This window comes from Syngnathus scovelli, chromosome 16 (genome assembly GCF_024217435.2).
Source record: "Syngnathus scovelli strain Florida chromosome 16, RoL_Ssco_1.2, whole genome shotgun sequence".
Classification (NCBI taxonomy): domain Eukaryota; kingdom Metazoa; phylum Chordata; class Actinopteri; order Syngnathiformes; family Syngnathidae; genus Syngnathus; species Syngnathus scovelli.
Genome location: NC_090862.1, coordinates 12,197,088 through 12,215,706, shown reverse-complemented (window position 1 = coordinate 12,215,706; position 18,619 = coordinate 12,197,088). Strand labels below are relative to the sequence as shown.

General features: G+C 49.1%; 2 non-coding genes and 2 pseudogenes across 2 annotated transcripts; 1 reads left to right on the top strand and 3 right to left on the bottom strand.

The window, feature by feature from the left end:
- The first annotated feature begins 3,682 nt into the window (after nucleotides 1-3,682).
- On the top strand, nucleotides 3,683-3,890 carry LOC125984247 (U2 spliceosomal RNA; annotated as a pseudogene).
- Nucleotides 3,891-8,504: 4,614 nt separating this feature from the next.
- LOC125984253 (U5 spliceosomal RNA) lies at nucleotides 8,505-8,589 on the bottom strand (annotated as a pseudogene).
- A 1,301-nt stretch (nucleotides 8,590-9,890) lies between these two features.
- On the bottom strand, nucleotides 9,891-10,056 carry LOC125984319 (U1 spliceosomal RNA). The gene has a single exon (XR_007486932.1). It is a non-coding gene; the product is annotated as a U1 spliceosomal RNA (small nuclear RNA).
- A 5,762-nt stretch (nucleotides 10,057-15,818) lies between these two features.
- Nucleotides 15,819-15,891, bottom strand: trnat-agu (transfer RNA threonine (anticodon AGU)). Its single transcript has one exon. It is a non-coding gene; the product is annotated as a tRNA-Thr (tRNA).
- Nucleotides 15,892-18,619: the final 2,728 nt, after the last annotated feature.

Sequence of the window (18,619 nt, the reverse complement as noted above, 5' to 3'; positions counted from 1 at the left end):
ATGTGATAGAAAGACTCCTTTTTGGAGACTGCGTGTGAGATGCAAATGAACATTGATGAATGATAGCCTGAATGAAAAGAAATTACAGGTTGAATGGTTGAAGTCGTTGGCGACTACTATAGAAAATTAGTAGAGCGACTTCGATGAAAGAGTGATTTTGAGCAGGTTGAATGTTAGAAAGAAACACATAGCTTTTGGATTGATAATTAACTAGAAGAAAAAAAACTGGAGAACCAGTAACACATGCAGAAGATGTGTGAACTGAGAAATTGAGAAGCGTTTTGGAAAGAAAGTCAACTTAAATGATGATGGAATCGTATGTAGTAAAGAACGCATTCTCCCAAAAAGTTTGTCAAGGTGTGAGGCATGGGCGTTGCCAAGCCTCAAAAAGGGGGGAGTGAGTAGGACAGATAGTGGAAGATAGTAATAATACAACACGTTATGACAATGAATTTTCGAATACATTTGGTGTTATATTGTGGTAATTTTTTTGTTCTGGTGTAGATAGGTTAGCAACACGAGAGATTTAGAGGTTCAAAAGAAAGACAGTTAAAAGAAAACATTTTTGATTTGGACAATTGCAGGCTAACAGGAACATGAGAACGATAAGAACTACGAGGTGGGATCCAATTTCATTGGGGAGATTGAGAATTCACAGCACCATACTCTAAGTCACATTTTTGAGCAAGCATGACAATAACATGTGAGAGGTCAAGACATACAGATCAGGGCTTGATGTGGAAAGCAGACCTCGATGAGTTGATTTTCAATAATGATACTGAAGACAACATACTGTCCGATTAAATTGGAACTATAGATAAAATGTAGCGCAAAAATAGGATGAGTTGCAGGATTTACGATATAAAACCGAGACCGCTGTTATTAGGAGAATTTGAAGTTTGGTAAATAAACGTTACCAGCAAATTGATGGAAGCAGCTACATTTGGAAATAGTCTTACAAGTTTGATGTCCCAGCCTGTCATTCTCAGTGTCAGAGTCCCTGAAACCCAATCCGAGACTTCGCCTGCAGCCGTGAACAACTACAAAATGGTGCCTGGCTCTGAAGCACCTTTGACCTTTGGCGAAGGACAAGAAAAGACTGCTGTTGTGCTTGGAGGAGGACAAGTACACTCCGGAGGACAGACAACATCCTCGGGGACGAGAAAAGACAGTGAAAAGCGGAGGAACTCACAATGATGAAAATTGACTCATTTGAACAATGGACTCATTCAAGAGTGATGGATGGGGTCGCTCTGAAGCAACAACAAAAGAACACCAACTTGAGAGGGTGAAGTGCGGCAAAAAGATATGGACTTGGAGTGTCCGACAACCAAATCGCACTCCTTGCTACGGCGTTCCCAAATTTGGTGAAGCTTGGTTCAAAGTGGAAGGGAGGTTCATTGTGCACTGAGTTTGACAGAACTGAGGAGATTTGATAAATAAATAAATAAAAATTTGAAAAATACGTAGGGCTACAGATTATAATCAGAGATTGAACAGATTTGGATAAAACAAATAGGCTAAAACGGTAGGAAACAAGAGCAAGATCTGATATTTTGGCTCATCAAGCTTAAAACGTAGAGGTCGAGTTATATAAATTCAATGACCCCCGCCTCCCCCGGGACGTGGGAAAAGCTCTGCCGGAGGTGGGAGTTGAAGCTCTTCCTGACAGGAGATTCTGCCAGACGTTCCCAGCAGACCCTCACAGAGTGTTTGGGTCTTCCAGGTCGGACCAGCATCTTCCCCCACCATCGGAGCCAACCCACCAACAGGTGGTGATCAGTTGACAGCTCCGCCCCTCTTTTCTCCCGAGTGTCCAAAACATGCGGCCGAAAATCTGATGACACAACTACAAAGTCCTGGTGCCATTGCCCACGTGAGCATTGAAGTCACCCAGTAGAACGATGGAGTCCCCAGAAGGAGCGCTCTCCAGCACTTCCTCCAGGGACTCCAAGAAGGGTGGGCATAGACACAAACAACAGTCAGGACCCGTCCCCCCACCTGAAGGCGGAGGGAAGCTACCCTCTCGTTCACCGGGGTGAACCCCAATGTGCAGACGCCCAGCCGGGGGGGCAATAAGTATACCCACCACATCTGCTCGACACATCTCACCGTGGGCAACTCCAGAGTGGAAGAGAGTCTAGCCCCTCTCGAGAGGGCTTCTACCGGAACCCAAACTGTGCGTGGAGGCTAGTCCGACTATATCTAGTCAGAATTTTTCTGCCTCGCACACCAGCTCGGGCTCCTTTCCAGCCAGAGAGGTGATATTCCATGTCCCAAGAGCTAGCTTCTGCAGCCGGGGATCAGACCGCCAAGGTCCCTGCCTTTGGCCACCGCCCAGCTCACACTGCACTCGACCCCTTTGGCCCCTCGCACAGGTGGTGAGCCCATGGGAAGGGGGACCAACGTTTCCTTTTCGGGTTGTGCCCGGCCGGGCCCCATGGGCGAAGGCCCGGCCACCAGACGCTCGCCTTCGAGCCCTGCCTCCAGGTGCAGCACAACCAACGTGTGGAAAAGATAATGCGCACGACATTTTTTCTCAAAAGCATGACTTGAAAGAAGGTCCAAACCAGACAAACAGCAGAGGATGGTTTTGATCTATCCACCTCTGGGTTATGGGCCCAGCACGCTCCCGCTGCGCCACTCTGCTGCTCAGTGCTAGCAATTCATCAAGTCCTGTAATCGGCTAACAAGCATTCGGTTCCAACTCGTAACTGGATTCTGACTGTCACTCATTACATTATGAACAAAGCTCAGTCGGGCAGCACTAACCTGGATGCTGGTGGAGAAACCAACTTTTTATCCACTTTCACATTTTATTAGAAATGTCAACAAAATTTAATGTTGAAACTGCAGTTGGTAGGTAGTGTCGCTGAAGCGCTGGATTTAGGCTCTCAGTCTCTACTAAGGCGTGCGTTCAAATCTTGTGTTAGTTCCGCTGTATTCTTCTGGCCTGACTCCTTTTGGCGCAGCCGTTGTACATATGATGACCCTGGAAAGTTCTTGGCAAATTCTCATTTGCCTTTCATGTTCATCGGGTCTACCATTTTAATAGGTATCTACACTGTGTATTTGGATAGAGACTGGTCAAAGGGGACACATATATGCCTCGTGAACTACTACATGCATTACTGCGGATGAAGAAGAGTGAACAAATAAGTCATCAGACAAGTTTGCCGATTTTTTAGTGCCCATTAGAGCAGCACTCTGTTCCGTACTGTAACCTGTTAGGTTTGTTCCCAGTTCTTTATCTTTAATGCTCGATATGCTAACAGTAATTACCAAGAGAAAGCCTTCACAGTTTAACTATTTAATGTATGCCAAAATGATTGATGCACAGCTGTGGAGCCCTTTCTGCGAGATGCAGAAGAAGGTTCCTCTCCCAGCGCCAAGGTTCCTGCTCTTATACTACTCTGGCCGCCTTCCTGCAAGGAGGCGACTGCCTAGCCTGTGTGATAATGTGTGACCTTGTCATCTTAACCGAGAGCGACTTCTACATATGTGCAAAGGGTTTCATAGAGTAGAGAAAGCTAATAAAGCAAGAGAAGTGTTACAGCGATATAATGGCATAGCTCAAGCTCCCTAGCTAATCACATGTGCCAAAGAGGCCTATTCTAACAAACCGTTGGTGAGAATGGGTAGACGGGGAAGCCTGTAAGCGAGTCCCTCACTCGCATACTCCATCGCTTCTCTGCCTTTTGGCTAAGATAAAGTGTAGTATCTGTTCTTGGGTTTGGGGGATTAAGAGAGCTGACCGTAGAAGAGAGAATTTTAACCATAAAAGTGGTGATTTTACCCTTGCTTTTACTAATCAGTTCTGTTTTCATCCCAGCAAGTAAGTTGCTTTTAGAATTGGACCGAGCCATTTTTTACTTCACCTGGAAATCCAAGTCAGAGGGACTGAAGAGGGACACCATGAAGAAAAAGAAAAAAAAATAGAGGAGAAGGAGTCCCGAACTTAAAACTCTTCCTCGGAAGCAGATATGTTGCCCTGCACCTGCGAAGCGCGCTCGTTACACCAAATGCATCGAAAAGCCAAGCAATGACACGATTCTGGATGGGCTCATACTGTCACGGTCGGGTGGTGGAGCATGGAGCAGGACGACCAAGTGCAGCTCGGACCAGGGTTTATTGAAGCAACTCAAAATACAGACTCGGTAAACTGACATGACTTAAACAATAACTTGACTGACTGACCGGGACGTGGAACAAGAAGACAGCAGGACATGACGGCACCAAGACAGGACGACACACCGAACGACAGGAACCAAAACCAATGACCAAAACCAATGACCAAAACCAATGATCCGACAGGGAGAGAGGGGCAGACAGGACTTTTATACACGACAGGTAACGAGAGGCAGGTGGGACCAATCACACTGATCATGGGCACACAGGAGGGGAGGGGCGAGCACACAGACAGAAACCAAGACAGACACATAGTGGAGCAGGGCGAGACGTGACACATACCTCCGGAAACTAAAGCTAATACCCATCGACCAATGAATTCCTGTGTCTTTTAACGCGCCACCTTCTTATTTCTTCACCAAAAAGTTTTTGAAGAACTTTAAATTAGAGCAAGAAAATAGTGACATTTTAACAAGTCACAGATCTATGATCTCTGTCGTACAGCGGGAAGTGGTTTGTCCAGTGCTCGGACCCGCATTCGGCGAGCCCACAACAGTTTGGCACAACGTCAACCACCCCGCCCTCTCGAAACAAACTTGTTGGGACCTGTCGTGGATGGTGGCCCATGATGGCCTCCCAGTCAGGTCCGTTATGCACTCCCGGGGCATATCAGCGCTCTCAACGTGCCCCCGACCTGGCTGTGGCGCCCAGGAGTCAGTGTGGCACCTGCTCAGGTAGTTCATGGCTGCCGTATACCTGTGGGCGACCTGCAGTTCCCGGCAAGGGAAGTGTTGAATGCAGACATCAACATCTCAACAGACCCTTCGCACCCAGGTTGCAGCCTGTTTGAACTACTCCCCTCCGGACGCCGTTATAGAGCTCTGTACACTAAAACCAGCAGACACAGAGACAGCTTCTTCCCCCAGGCTGTCGCTCTGATGAACTCACACCACTCTTAGAGTCTCAGAGTCATTACTGTGCAATAACATCCCGCTTTCCACACCTTTTTTGTTTACACTGTTTGTACTATGTGTCCTCTCTGCATCCATTGCAGCCTGGTCATCCTCGAAGAGGGACCCTCCCATCTGTGGTCTCTTCTCAAGGTTTCTCATTTCCCCTAGCTGGAGTTATGAGTTTTTCCTTGCCCTCTTGGGAGTTTAAGATCAGTTTAAGATCAGGGGATGTTTGAGAATATCTTTCATTTTTCACATGTTGTTGTTAGTCACCTAAATGTTGAACAGAGGCTGTGATTTACCGAAGTCAAATTCCTTGTTTGGCACGCTCAAACATGGCGAATAAAAAACTCTTGAATCTTGAATCTTGAACCTTGTACTCTATGGGGTGAGCCCGTTGAAAATCAAGCAAGAAGACTTTGCAGTGGCTCACTTTTGCTGCCATCAAAGACGCCATGTGGACTTCCAGAAATTTGCTGGTAAGGAGGCACAGACAGACAAGGAAATGATGGAATTGGGCTAAAATGGTGCACGAAAACAGTGTGTATTCACCTTTATATTTTGCTTCATGTAGCCTTATCAAAATGAATAAAACTTCTCTCTGTATGTGCATTCACGTGTAACATTGAAGGAGGTAGATATTTTGTTTCAATATTTAAATAAATACCATCATTGTCTATTAAGACACTAAAAGTTGATGGAACATTTTTTGTAGGGCTGCTGTGTTTTAACAAGGAAAGACTCATGTGCTTATGGATGAAGACGACTTGTACTTGTGATTGTGCTTGTGAACAGTAAAGAGGAGTGCTTGTGCAATTGACAGGGTTGGTTATTGTTTTTTATTTAAAAACAATATTTTTTGCCAAATTACAATAGACTGGCATGTGCCAATTCAAATGGGTCCCACCAGAAGTTAAACTGCATTGATAAACGAAGCCCCTTCGTTAGTCATCACTTTACCGTGGAGGAGGGGTTTGCACGCCCCAATGATCCTAGCAGCCATCTTGTCTGGGGCTTCATGCCCCTGGTAGGGTCATCCATGGCAAACGGATCCTAGGTGAAGGGCCAGACAAAGCACGGCTCTCACAACCCCCTTATGAAGAAAAACATAAATGGATTTTGTTTTCCCTCGCCCGGACGCGGGTCACCGGGCCCCACATCTGGAGCCAGGCGTGGAGGTGGGGCTCGAAGGCGAGCGTCTGGTGGCCAGGCCTTCGCCCACGGGGCCCGGCTGGGCACAGCCCGAAAAGGAAACATGGGTCCCCCTTCCCATGGGCTCACCACCTGCCGGAGGGGCCAAAGGGGTCGGGTGCAGTGCAAAATGGGCGGCGGAAAAAGGCAGGGACCTTGGCGGACCGATCCCTGGCTGCAGAAGCTGACTCTTGGGACATGGAATATCGCCTCTCTGACTGAAAAGGAGCCCGAGCTGGGCGTGGGAGGAGTTTGGCGAGGCCATGGAGAATGACTTCCGGATGGCTTCGAGGAAATTCTGGTCCACCATCCGGCGTCTCAGGAGGGGGAACCAGTGCACCGTCAACACTGTTTACACTGGAGATGACGTGCTGCTGACCTCGACACGGGACGTCGTGAGTCGGTGGGGAGAGTACTTTGAAGACCTCCTCAATTCCACCGACACGCCTTCCATTGTGGAAACAGGGCCTGGAGACTCTGAGGTGGACTCTCCAATCTCTGGGGTCGAACTCACTGAGGTAATCAAAAAAGTCCTCTGGGGCATGGCCCCGGGGGTGGATGAGATCCGCCCAGAGTTTTTAAAGGCTCTGGATGTTGTGGGACTATCATGGCTGACACGCCTCTACAGCATTGCGTGGACATCGGGGACGGTGCCTCTGGATTGGCAGACTGGGGTGGTGGTTCCCCTCTTTAAGACGGGAGACCGGAGGTTGTGTTCCAACTATAGGGGAATCACACTCCTCAGCCTCCCTGGTAAGGTCTATTCAGGGGTGCTGGAGATGATGGTCTGTCGGGAGGTCGAACCTCGGATTAAGGAGGAGCAGTGTGGCTTTTGTCCTGGCCATGGAACAGTGGACCAGCTCTACACCCTGGGCAGGATCCTCGAGGGGGCATGGGAGTTCGCCCAACCTGTCCACATGTGTTTTGTGGACTTGGAGAAGGGGTTCAATCGTGTCCTTCGGGAAGTTTTGTGGAGGGTGCTTCGGGAGTACGGGGTGCTGAGCCAACTGACAAGGGCGGTTTGGTCCCTGTATCACCAATACCAGAGTTTGGTCCGCATTTCTGGCAGTAAGTCAGATTCTTTCCCAGTGAGGGCTGGACTCTGCCAAGGCTGCCCTTTGTCACCGATTCTGTTCATAATGGTTATGGACAGAATTTCTACACGCAGCCAAGGCGTTGAGGTGGTCCAGTTCTGGGACCTCAGCATTGCGTCTCTGCTTTTTGCAGATGACGTGGTGCTGTTGGCTTCTTCAAGCCGTGATCTCCAGCTCTCACTGGGGTGGTTCGCAGCCGAGTGTGAAGTGGTCGGGATGAGGGTCAGCACCTCCAAATCCGAGGCCATGGTCCTCGGTCGGAAAAGGGTGGGATGCCCTCTCCGGATCGGGGATGAGATCCTGCCCCAAGTGGAGGAGTTCAAGTATCTTTGGGTCTTGTTCACGAGTGAGAGCAGGATGGAGCGCGAGATCGACAGGCGGTTTGGTGCAGCGTCGGCAGTAATGCGAACTCTGTACTAATCCGTCGTGGTGAAGAGAGAGCTGAGACAAAAGGCAAAGCTCTCAATTTACCGGTCGATCTACGCTCCTACCCTCAACTATGGTCACGAGCTTTGGGTCGTGACCGAAAGAACGAGATCCAGAATACAAGCGGCCGAAATGAGTTTCCTCTGCAGGGTGTCCGGGCTCTCCCTTGAGAAGCTTGGTCATCCGGGAGGGACTCGGAGTAGAGCCGCTGCTCTTCTACGGTGAGAGGAGCCAGATGAGGTGGCTCAGGCATCTCATCAGGATGCCTCCTGGACGCCTCCCTTTGGAAGTGTTCCGGACATGTCCCACCGGTAGGAGACCTCGCGGGCGATCCAGGACGTGCTGGAAAGACTATGTCTCTCGGCTGGCCTGGGAACGCCTTGGGATTCCCCGGGTTGAGTTGGATGAAGTGGCTGGGGAGAGGGAAGCCTGGGAGTCCCTCCTAAAGCTGTCTCCCCCTCGACCCAACCCGGATAAGCGGAATAGGATGGATAAATGGATGGATGATAAACGAGGTTTTAAACGTGATTGTCTGTCTGCACTCGGCATAATTTCTCTGTTTATGTGAACATGTTCACACGTGCCGGTATAAATTATGTGAACGTATGATTGTTGCACGGAGTATGATATAGGCGGTTATCCGTTGCAATATTGATATTCTTTCGCAGAGCATCAACAAATTGAGATATACTCTTATTGTTCCTCTCCACGGAAATGGTATACTCTTTATTGTTCCTCTCCACAGAAATCTTTAGTAAAAGGCGAAAGATTTATTCGATCTGAAGAGAAACGAGTGATCTGAAAATCTGAGTCAAAACGGGCCACCCCACTGCTGGTCTCACTAAATTCACAGGCGGTCTCACACTCAAATTGCAGCAACCATTCCTTCTAATACAAACAATAGAAGTTGATGGATTTACTATACTTACAAGGACTCAAGCAAAATAGAATGTTTAAACGAGTATTTTGTGTTCATTAATGTCTCACTTACTTTAAACATTGTTGGCGCACAGGATTGTAGGTATCTGATCGAACACTGATGGCGCTCGTTCTTTCAATTATATTGGGCGTCTATTTTGATTATTGATGGTAAAAACAGTTGTATGTCTTGGTACGTGTACTTTTGGTCTGAGAGAACGGGAAATGATCCCATCCCTGTGTTTTATTTGAAAATTTGTAATTTCATAACTTTATTCAACACAAATCGGGAAACAAAATACGATCGTAATTTCTCAAATGATTTTTCAAACTTCGGAAATGCTCTATGTCTCCCTTGTGTCGCAAATAATTGAGGCTTTTGACGTTGCTGGCATGGTTTGGAGTGTAATTCACCTCCACTGCGTTGGTGGCGTTTGATATTTGACATTAGAAAATATTTCTGTCATTTTACTTTAGAAAGTAAAAGTTGTTTTCTAGAAATCCATACTTGTGATGTATGAGGAACAACAATCGGGCGCATTCTTAAAAAGACAGACCTACAGCCGACAAAAAGGTTTTGATACGTTCATATCATATGACGAGTCAGGAACGTGGTAATTACATATTATTTTGCATTTGCTAATTTGGTGAATACAGTTTAACGAGCAAATGCACAGTGTTAGAGATTCGCTCAGTCCAACTTATTTTGCAAGAACCACACGGGAGACGAGTAAGTCCCTTTAGACACCTGCAGGTGGAGAGTCCATTCGTTGCTGTGCGTACAGCGATGTTCGAATGGAGGTCTGACTCTCGCCTCCTGCAAGAGCATTTTTATTAAGAGAAACAGGGTGGGGGTAAGAGTGGACTGAATAGAGAAAGCCCTTGACCTCTAGTCAAAACATAGCAAGGGGTGTTTTACGACTTTGTGTAGGATGGGACACGCTAGGTGATTTATCACAGGTTGCATTCCAACATAAGCATAAAACTAATCTAGCTAGGTTATTTATTACAGGCTGCATTCCAACATAATCATACGATAAGAATAATCTGGAGAACCCTGACACACAGTTCCAGAGTACAGTTAATTACATAATCAAAAGCGTTCAGTGTGTCACAGCATCGCAGACTTAAACTCCATGTGCATACTACTGCGCTTAATTTTGGTTTTCATCAGAAAGACCAGAGGAGAGCGCGAACACAGTCCCCCACTACCAGAAATAATGCAGTCAAGATTCACACAGTAGGGGAATTTGCAGAGGTCAGCACAACCGTAGTGCAATGGCTGAGCCTCACATGGGGTGAACCACCTTCTTGATCATGGGCCGACGTCTTTACCGCACACGCCATTTTCAGTCACGGGCTTAATTGCTAAAAACGTGTGGCACACATACACACTCAGTGGATGAAACAGGATTCGTAGAACTGTTTAAGTCAAAGTCAAAGTCAGCTTTATTGTCAATTTGTCCACATGCCGAAGACATACAAAGAAACCGAAATTTCGTTCCCCCCTATCCCATGGTGACAAGACATGGCCCACAACAGACAAACAAGTAAACAAGTATAACAAAAGCGTGCTGAATAAATAATGAATAAATAACACAACAAATAAATAAATAAATAAGAGGAGCAAAAAAAGGAGCAAGTGTGCGTACAGCAGACATTCCAGAAAATAGCGCAACAGTGCCGCACGCTACGCAGAAGGGGGTAGCGAGTTCAGGGCCCGAACAGCCTGGAGAAAGAAGCTGTTGACGAGTCTGGTGGTGCGGGAGCGCAGGCTCCTATACCTCTTCCCAGAGGGCAGAAGGTCAAACAAAGAGTGAGCCGGGTGACTCACATCTCTGGCAATCGAGGTTGCCTTGCGGGCGAGATGGGAGGTGTAAATGTCCTTCAGGGAGGGGAGCGAAGCACCAATAATCTTACCAGCCGTATTCACTATGCGCTGCAGGGCCTTCAAGTTCTGTTCAGTGCAGTTACCACCCCAGACAGCGATGCAACTGGTGAGGACGCTCTCAATGGTGCCACGGTAGAATGTAGACAGGACTGCCTGAGGAGCACATGCACGCCTGAGCTTCCGCAGGAAGTACAGGCGGCGCTGAGCTTTCTTTGCCAGTGACGAGGTGTTTGCGGACCAGGAGAGGTCCTCACTGATGTGCACCCCCAGGAACTTGGTGCAGCTCACCCACTCCACCACACCACCGTCGATGATCAGCGGCAGGTGTGTTGTGTGACCCTTCCGGAAGTCAACAACGATTTCCTTGGTCTTATTGACGTTCAGCAGGAGGTTGTTGTCCCTGCACCACATGGTCAGAAGGTCAACTTCCGACCTGTACCGAGTCTCGTCGCCCTGCGTGATGAGACCCACCAGAGTCGTGTCGTCAGCAAACTTCACTATGCGGTTGTCGCTGTAGGTCGCAGTGCAGTCATGCGTCAGCAGGGTGAAGAGCAATGGACTAAGCACGCAGCCCTGGGGGCCCCCGTGCATGCATTGCCTTTTTTAACCTGAGAACCCTAAAACTGTATGAATTTGTATTTATTGAAAACGTCCAACATTACCACTGAATAATATTTTTTTTCCTGAACAAGTTTTGAAAATGACAAATATATCAAATAACAATAACATAAACAGTTCACCGCCACACAGCCCCAAGCACCGGCATCGACTTCCAGGCGTGTGGCAGCGTGGACTTCCATCCCTGGAGGTGGCACTTCCAGCCACAGAGGTCGAAGAGAGCTCCATAGAATAGGACCGGGTGTGCGTGAAACATATAATAGTTTTTCAAACCTTCTGTGTCACTCCAAATCATTAAATCCTTCAAACTAGTGGTAGAGTGTCCGCCCTGAGACTGGAAGGTTGTGGGTTCAAACCCCGGCCGGGTCATACCTATAAAAATGGGACCAATTGCCTCCCTGCTTGGCACTCAACATTAAGGGGTGGAATTGGGTGTTAGATCACCAAATGATTCCCGAGCGCGGCACCGCTGCTGCTCACTGCTCCCCTCTCCCCCAGGGGATGGATCAAAATCACACGGGGATGGGTTGAATGCAGAGGACAAATCTCACCACACCCAGATGTGTGTGTGATGATCATTGGGAAAAAAAAACTCTCCGTCCTCTGTGTCACTTACAAGCAAAGCCACTAAAGATGCCGGTAGTACATGGGGCCCTTCGTCATCTTCGTCATCCCGTGATCGAATCCTTTGTCCTTTAAGTAAACAACCGCCGCGCCGCTGATGTCACTTGCAGTTCAAACTACAGTAATCCCTTGCTACATCACGGTTCGTTTATCCATTTTTCGTTTTTTTTTTATTTTGAAAATTTGTGACAAAAAATCACGTATAAGTTGCTCCTCAGTATAAGTCGCCCCCCCACCCAAACTATGAAAAGAAACGTGACTTATAGTCCAGAAAATACGGTAATGACAACACACAATACAACAAAACACAACACAACAATACTTACCTTTCCTTTAAAATCTTTTTCTCTACCTAACACAGACAGATAATGGGAGAATGTGTCACAATGTGAAGGAGATGTATTGGGTAATGCAGAAACAAAATAAAAACTATTATTTAATGTTAGACACATTATCCACTAGGCTACTTTCCTCTTGACATTCATTAAATTGACAACGAAGGGACTTGAACCCCTTAATCTTCTGATCCAGTCAGTTAACTCCACTTGAATCTAGGCTGTAGATTTACTGTATATGCTCAAAAATCATTGCACTGCTATCACTTGTCAGAATTTCCTGTATGGCTATCTGGCCTAATGGATAAGATTTCAAATCTAAACAGGTATTCATGTCTAGTGTATCATCAAATTGAAAGAGGAAAATATGTCACGGTCGGGTGTGGAGCATGGAGCAGGACGACCAAGTGCAGCCCGGACCAGGGTCCACCGAAGCAACTCAAAATACAGACTCGGTAAACTGACATGACCTAAACAATAACTTGACTGACCAGGACGTGAAACAAGAAGACAGCAGGACACGACGGCACCAAGACAGCACGCCAACACCGAACGACAGCAACCAAAACCAAAACCAATGATCCGACAGGGAGAGAGGGGCAGACAGGACTTTTATACACGACAGGTAACGAGAGGCAGGTGGGAACAATCACACTGATCATGGGCACACAGGAGGGGAGGGGCGAGCACACAGACAGAAACCAAGACAGACACATAGTGGAGCAGTTGGGGGCGAGACGTGACAGAACCCCCCCCACAAGGGACGTCTCCCGACGTCCCAAAAAAAAAAAAAACTAGGGGAACCGAACCGCGCCGCACTCGGGCGGCGACTTGGGGAACCGAACCGCGCCGCACTCGGGCGGCGACTTGGGGAACCGAACCGCGCCGCACTCGGGCGGCGACTTGGGGAACCGAACCGCACCGCACTCGGGCGGCGACTTGGGGAACCGAACCGCACCGCACTCGGGCGGCGACTTGGGGAACCGAACCGCACCGCACTCGGGCGGCGACTTGGGGAACCGAACCGCACCGCACTCGGGCGGCGACTTGGGGAACCGAACCGCACTCGGGCGGTGACTTGGGGGAACCGAACCGCACTCTGGCGGCGACTTCGGGGAACAGATCCGCACTCTGGCGGCGACTGCGGGGACAGATCCGCACTCTGGCGGCGACTGCGGGGACAGATCCGCACTCTGGCGGTGACTGCGGGGACAGATCCGCACTCTGGCGGCGACTGCGGGGACAGATCCGCACTCTGGCGGCGACTGCGGGGACAGATCCGCACTCTGGCGGCGACTGCGGGGACAGATCCGCACTCTGGCGGCGACTGCGGGGACAGATCCGCACTCTGGCAGCGACTGCGGGGACAGAACCGCACTCGGGCGGTGACTGCGGGGACAGATCCGCACTCGGGCGGTGACTGCGGGGACAGATCCGCACTCTGGCGGTGACCTAGGGGACAGAGCCGCACTCTGGCGGTGACCTAGGGGACAGAGCCGCACTCTGGCGGTGACTTCGGGAACAGAACCGCGCTCGGGCGGCGACTTGGGGAACACAACAGCACACGGGCGGCGACTTGGGGAAACAGAACCGCACTCCGCGGAAACTCGGGGAAACACAACCGCACTGGGGCGGCGCCTTGGGAAGTCTGTACCGCGATCGGCGGCCACTCACAAAGTCCGTACAGTGATCGGCGACATTCGGAAGGCGGGGCTGTGCGCGGCGGCAAGAGCCATCACGCGCCGCAGCAGAGGGAGCGGAGCCAGGGACGATCGCGGGTCCGACGCAGCTGGCTTGGATGTCTGGCGACGTTCGCGGGTCCTGCGACGCTGGGGTGGAGCCCGATGGCGGCCGTGAGTCTGATGACGCCGGGGGGGCACTCCGATAGCGGCCGCGGGTCCGGCGTCGCGGCAGCGAAGTCCGACGACGGTCGCAGAGCTGATGGCGCCGGGGGGGAATTCCGATGGCGGCCGTGAGCCCGGCGTCGCTGGAGCAAGATCCGATGGCGGCTGCAAGCCCATGGCGCTGGAACATGCTCGGATGTGGATCGGGCGTCGCAGCGGGAGCTGGTGGTGAAGGGTGGTCCAAGCGCTGGCCGCTGTGATGGTCGGATCATTCTGTCACGGTCGGGTGTGGAGCATGGAGCAGGACGACCAAGTGCAGCCCGGACCAGGGTCCACCGAAGCAACTCAAAATACAGACTCGGTAAACTGACATGACCTAAACAATAACTTGACTGACCGGGACGTGAAACAAGAAGACAGCAGGACACGACGGCACCAAGACAGCACGCCAACACCGAACGACAGCAACCAAAACCAAAACCAATGATCCGACAGGGAGAGAGGGGCAGACAGGACTTTTATACACGACAGGTAACGAGAGGCAGGTGGGAACAATCACACTGATCATGGGCACACAGGAGGGGAGGGGCGAGCACACAGACAGAAACCAAGACAGACACATAGTGGAGCAGTTGGGGGCGAGACGTGACAAAATATAGGTAAACTGTTTTTGTGCTGTTTTGATCTTTGTTGTGGTGACCCCAAATGTCAGTGACAAAAGCCAAAAGAAAGAGGCACATTTTTCATCTGATGTACAATTTTTAATTTGTTTCTCTTGACTCCAGTTGAGCAACCTGTGCTTGCTGATATTCACAATCCCTGCTTACTTTGCTGCCCTACCCCTTAAAAGAAGAAAAAGTTATTTTAGTCTGAGCAACCTGCTCCCTACTGAAAATAGGGTTTTCAACTAAGGTTTCCAACTAGGACTAGGGTTTCCAACTAGGGCTAGAGTTAGGGTTAGGGCTAGTTTGGACTAGGTATATAAAAAGTCTGCCCCACCTGAGGACCGAACTCTTGACCTTTAGATTGTGAGACTGGCATGCTAGCACCTGCATTAATGAGGCTGTGCATTTACAGTTTTACAATTCTTTTTTACTGTAAAATTGATCCAACCACCGGCCATTTCAATCAAACTGAACTTCACAGAAAGATAAAGTGACTTTTAGTCTGAGCATTCTGAAACTAGGGTTTCCAACTCGGGTTAGGGAAGCCAACTAAGGTTTCAAATTGTGGCCAGGGTTTCCAACTGGGGCTTCCAACGAGGATGAGGGTTTCCAATTCGGGCTAGAGTTAGGACTATATAAAAGTGTGCCCTGTGTGAGGGTCGAATTTACGACCTCCAGATTATGAGACTGACACACTACCACTTCCGCGAACGAGGCTATGCATTTGCAATTTGTGCAATTGTTTTTTACTGTAAAATTGATTCAACCACCGCCCATTTTGATCAAACTTAACTAGGCTAGGGCTAGGATTTCCAACTAGGACTAGGGTTTACAGGTAGGGCTAGATTTAGGGTTGGAATATATATAAATCATGCACCGTGTGAGGATCAAACTCTCGACTTTCAGATTACGACACTGACGCGCTACCGCCTGCGCCAACGAGAATTTGTGGCACCTGTCTTAAAATTCTATTTTACTGTAAAATTGATTCAACCACCGGCCATTTCCATCAAACTGAACTTCATCAAAAGAAAAAGGTACTTCTGTCTGACCATTCTCAAAGTTGGGTTTCCAACTGGGGCTAGGGTTTCCAACAAGGGCTCGAGTTAGGGTTAGGACTAAATAAGACATAGCCCCGTGTGAGGGTTGAACTCACGACTTTCAGTTTACTAGACTGACGCGCTACCGCCTGCGCTACCGAGGCCATGAATAGTTGGTTTTACAGAGCTATTTTACTGTAAAATTGATTCAACCACTGGCCATTTCAATTAAACTCAACTTCACAGACAGTAAACCTTATTCTATGTATTATTTATTATTCTTTTCTATACTGTCAGAAAGGTTTTGGTTTCTGATTTCTTTTTTGTTGTGCTGACTCCCCCCCAATCTCCATTTTCAGTGCAACAAAGTGACAAAAACCAAAAGAAAAAATGCTTTCTCTATTGCACACTAGAGCCAGCATTTCCAACTAGGGCTAGGGTTTCCAACTAGGGTTCCAACTCCGGGTAGGGTTTCAAACTAGGAATTCCAACTGGGGCAAGGGTTTCCAATTAGGGTTTCCAACTCGGGCTGGGGTTTCCAACTAGAGACAACATTGGACAGCTGCCACTTGTTGGGAACCTTTAAATGTTTAGTCTTATCAACGAATGTGTTTCAGAGGCCAGATTTAAAACGTGGCTTCTGGTTTTCGTGAACCAAACCCATTAAAAAAAGTGAAAGAATGAAACAGTTCTTAATAGGAGAAGCCTGGTTAGCTCAGGTGGTAGAGCATGCAAGTCTTAATCTCAGGGTTGTGGGTTCTATCCCCATATTGGGCAGCCCACACTTGTCGGGAACCTTTGATTCTTTAGTCTTATCAATAGATGTGTTTCAGAGGCCACACTTAAAACATTTCTCTATTTCCCCTAACCCATTCAAAAAAAATGAAAAAATGAAACAATTCCAAGGTCGAAAAGCCTGGTTAGCTCAGTGGGGAGAACATGCGACTCTTAAACTCAGGGCCGTGGGTTCGGTTCCCACATTGGGCATCCTTGCTTGTTGGGAACCGTTAAACAGTCTTATCAAGGCCACACTGAAAACATGGAGTATTTCACATGGCGATGTGGCCTAATGGATAAGGCACCTGACTTCGGATCAGACGATCCCTTTCATAGTCAATTTAACGTGTCATGCTTTGAAATCAAAAACTTGACTTCAGTCTGAACCAACTCTTGACTGATTGATTGAACTTTATTCATCCCACAGCAGGGAAATTCACTTGTCACAGCAGCGCATATCAGTGCAATAATAATACGAGTGCAAGAATAAAACAAGTGCCAGAATTACAAAAAAGGGTAAATAACAGACAAGGATAAACACAAGTGCTGCTAGTAGAGACGAAACACATTCATTTTATCAGGCGGCATGCATGTTGTAAAGTCTGACAGCAGAGGGAATGAAGGACCTGAGGAACCGTTCCTTCCTACACCGAGGGTGCAAAAGTCTGCCGCTAAAGGAGCTGCTCAGGAACCGCACACTCTCATGGAGGTGGTGAGAGGTGTTGTCCATGATGGATTTAAGCTTAATCAACGTCCTCCTCTCACCCACAACCTCAATGGAGTCCAGGGGACAGCCCAGAACAGAGCTCGCTCTTCTGAGCATCTTATTCAGTCCCCCCCTGTCCCGGTCACTACTGCCCCCACCCCAGCAGACCACAGCGTAGATGATGGCCGAGGCCACCATAGAGTCATAGAAGGTCCGGAGGAGAGCCCTGCACACACCGAAGGACCTCAGTCTCCTCAGCAGATGGAGGCGACTCTGGCCCTTTTTGTACAGGATATGGGTGTGATCAGTCCAGTCCAGTCCAGTTTGTTGTTAAGGCGAACACCCAGGAATTTGTAGTTCTCCACTACCTCACTGTCCGATCCCTGGATGTTCATTGGAGTGAAGATGGGTGCTGTCCTCCCGAAGCTCACAATCAACCCCTTCGTCTTGCTGGTGTTGTTCACCTGATGCTGGTTGAGCTCACACCAGCTGACAAAGTCCTTGATGACCAACCTATATTCCAGATCGTTCCCCTCTGCGACATTTCAAACAATGGCCATGTCGTCGGAGAACTTCTGGATTTGGCAGTGTGCGGTGTCGTGGGTAAAGTCTGACGTGAACAGGGTGAAAAGGAAAGGAGCACCCTACCCTGGGGGACACCAGTGCTGCAGTGCACCACGTCGGACTCACTGCGATGTAACCTCACAAACTGCGGCCGGTCGGTGAGGAAGTCCGTTGTCCATGCAGTCAGGCACTGGTACACACCCGCCTTCTCCATCTTCACCCTAAGCAGTGACGGCTGGATGGTGTTAAAAGCGCTGAAGAAAACAAAGAACATGATCTTCCCAGTGCTCCTGTTGTCCTCCAGGTGAAGCAGTGTTCTGTGCAGTAAATAAATCAATGCATTGTCCACCCCAACACCAGGCAGGTAAGCAAACTGCAGGGGGTCCAGCTGCGCTCCCACTAGTGAACGCAGGTGACCCAGGATGATCCTCTTCATAGTCTTCATCAGGTGGGAAGTCAAGGCAATAGGCCTGAAGTGGTTAGGCTCCTTGGGGCATGGCACCTTTGGTACAGGGACCACGCAGGAGGTCTTCCACAGTACTGGGACCTTGTTCAGGCTCAGGCTTAGGTTGAACAGGTACCTGACCACACCACTCAGCTGGTCCGCACAATCCCTGAGCAGTCTCGGCCAGATGCCGTCTGGGCCGGGGTCTTCCCTGCTTTGATCTTTCTGAAGTGAACCTGAAGATCTGTAAAGAAGAGGGGGATGTCGGAAGACCGGGGTGATGGAGTGGAGACAGGAGACAGAAGAGTGACTCCGGGGGAGGGGGTTGGTGAGCTGGCGGGGGGGCTGGAGTGTCGAAGGTGGTAGAAAAAGATGCGGAGCGAGGTGAAGGGGTGGGGGG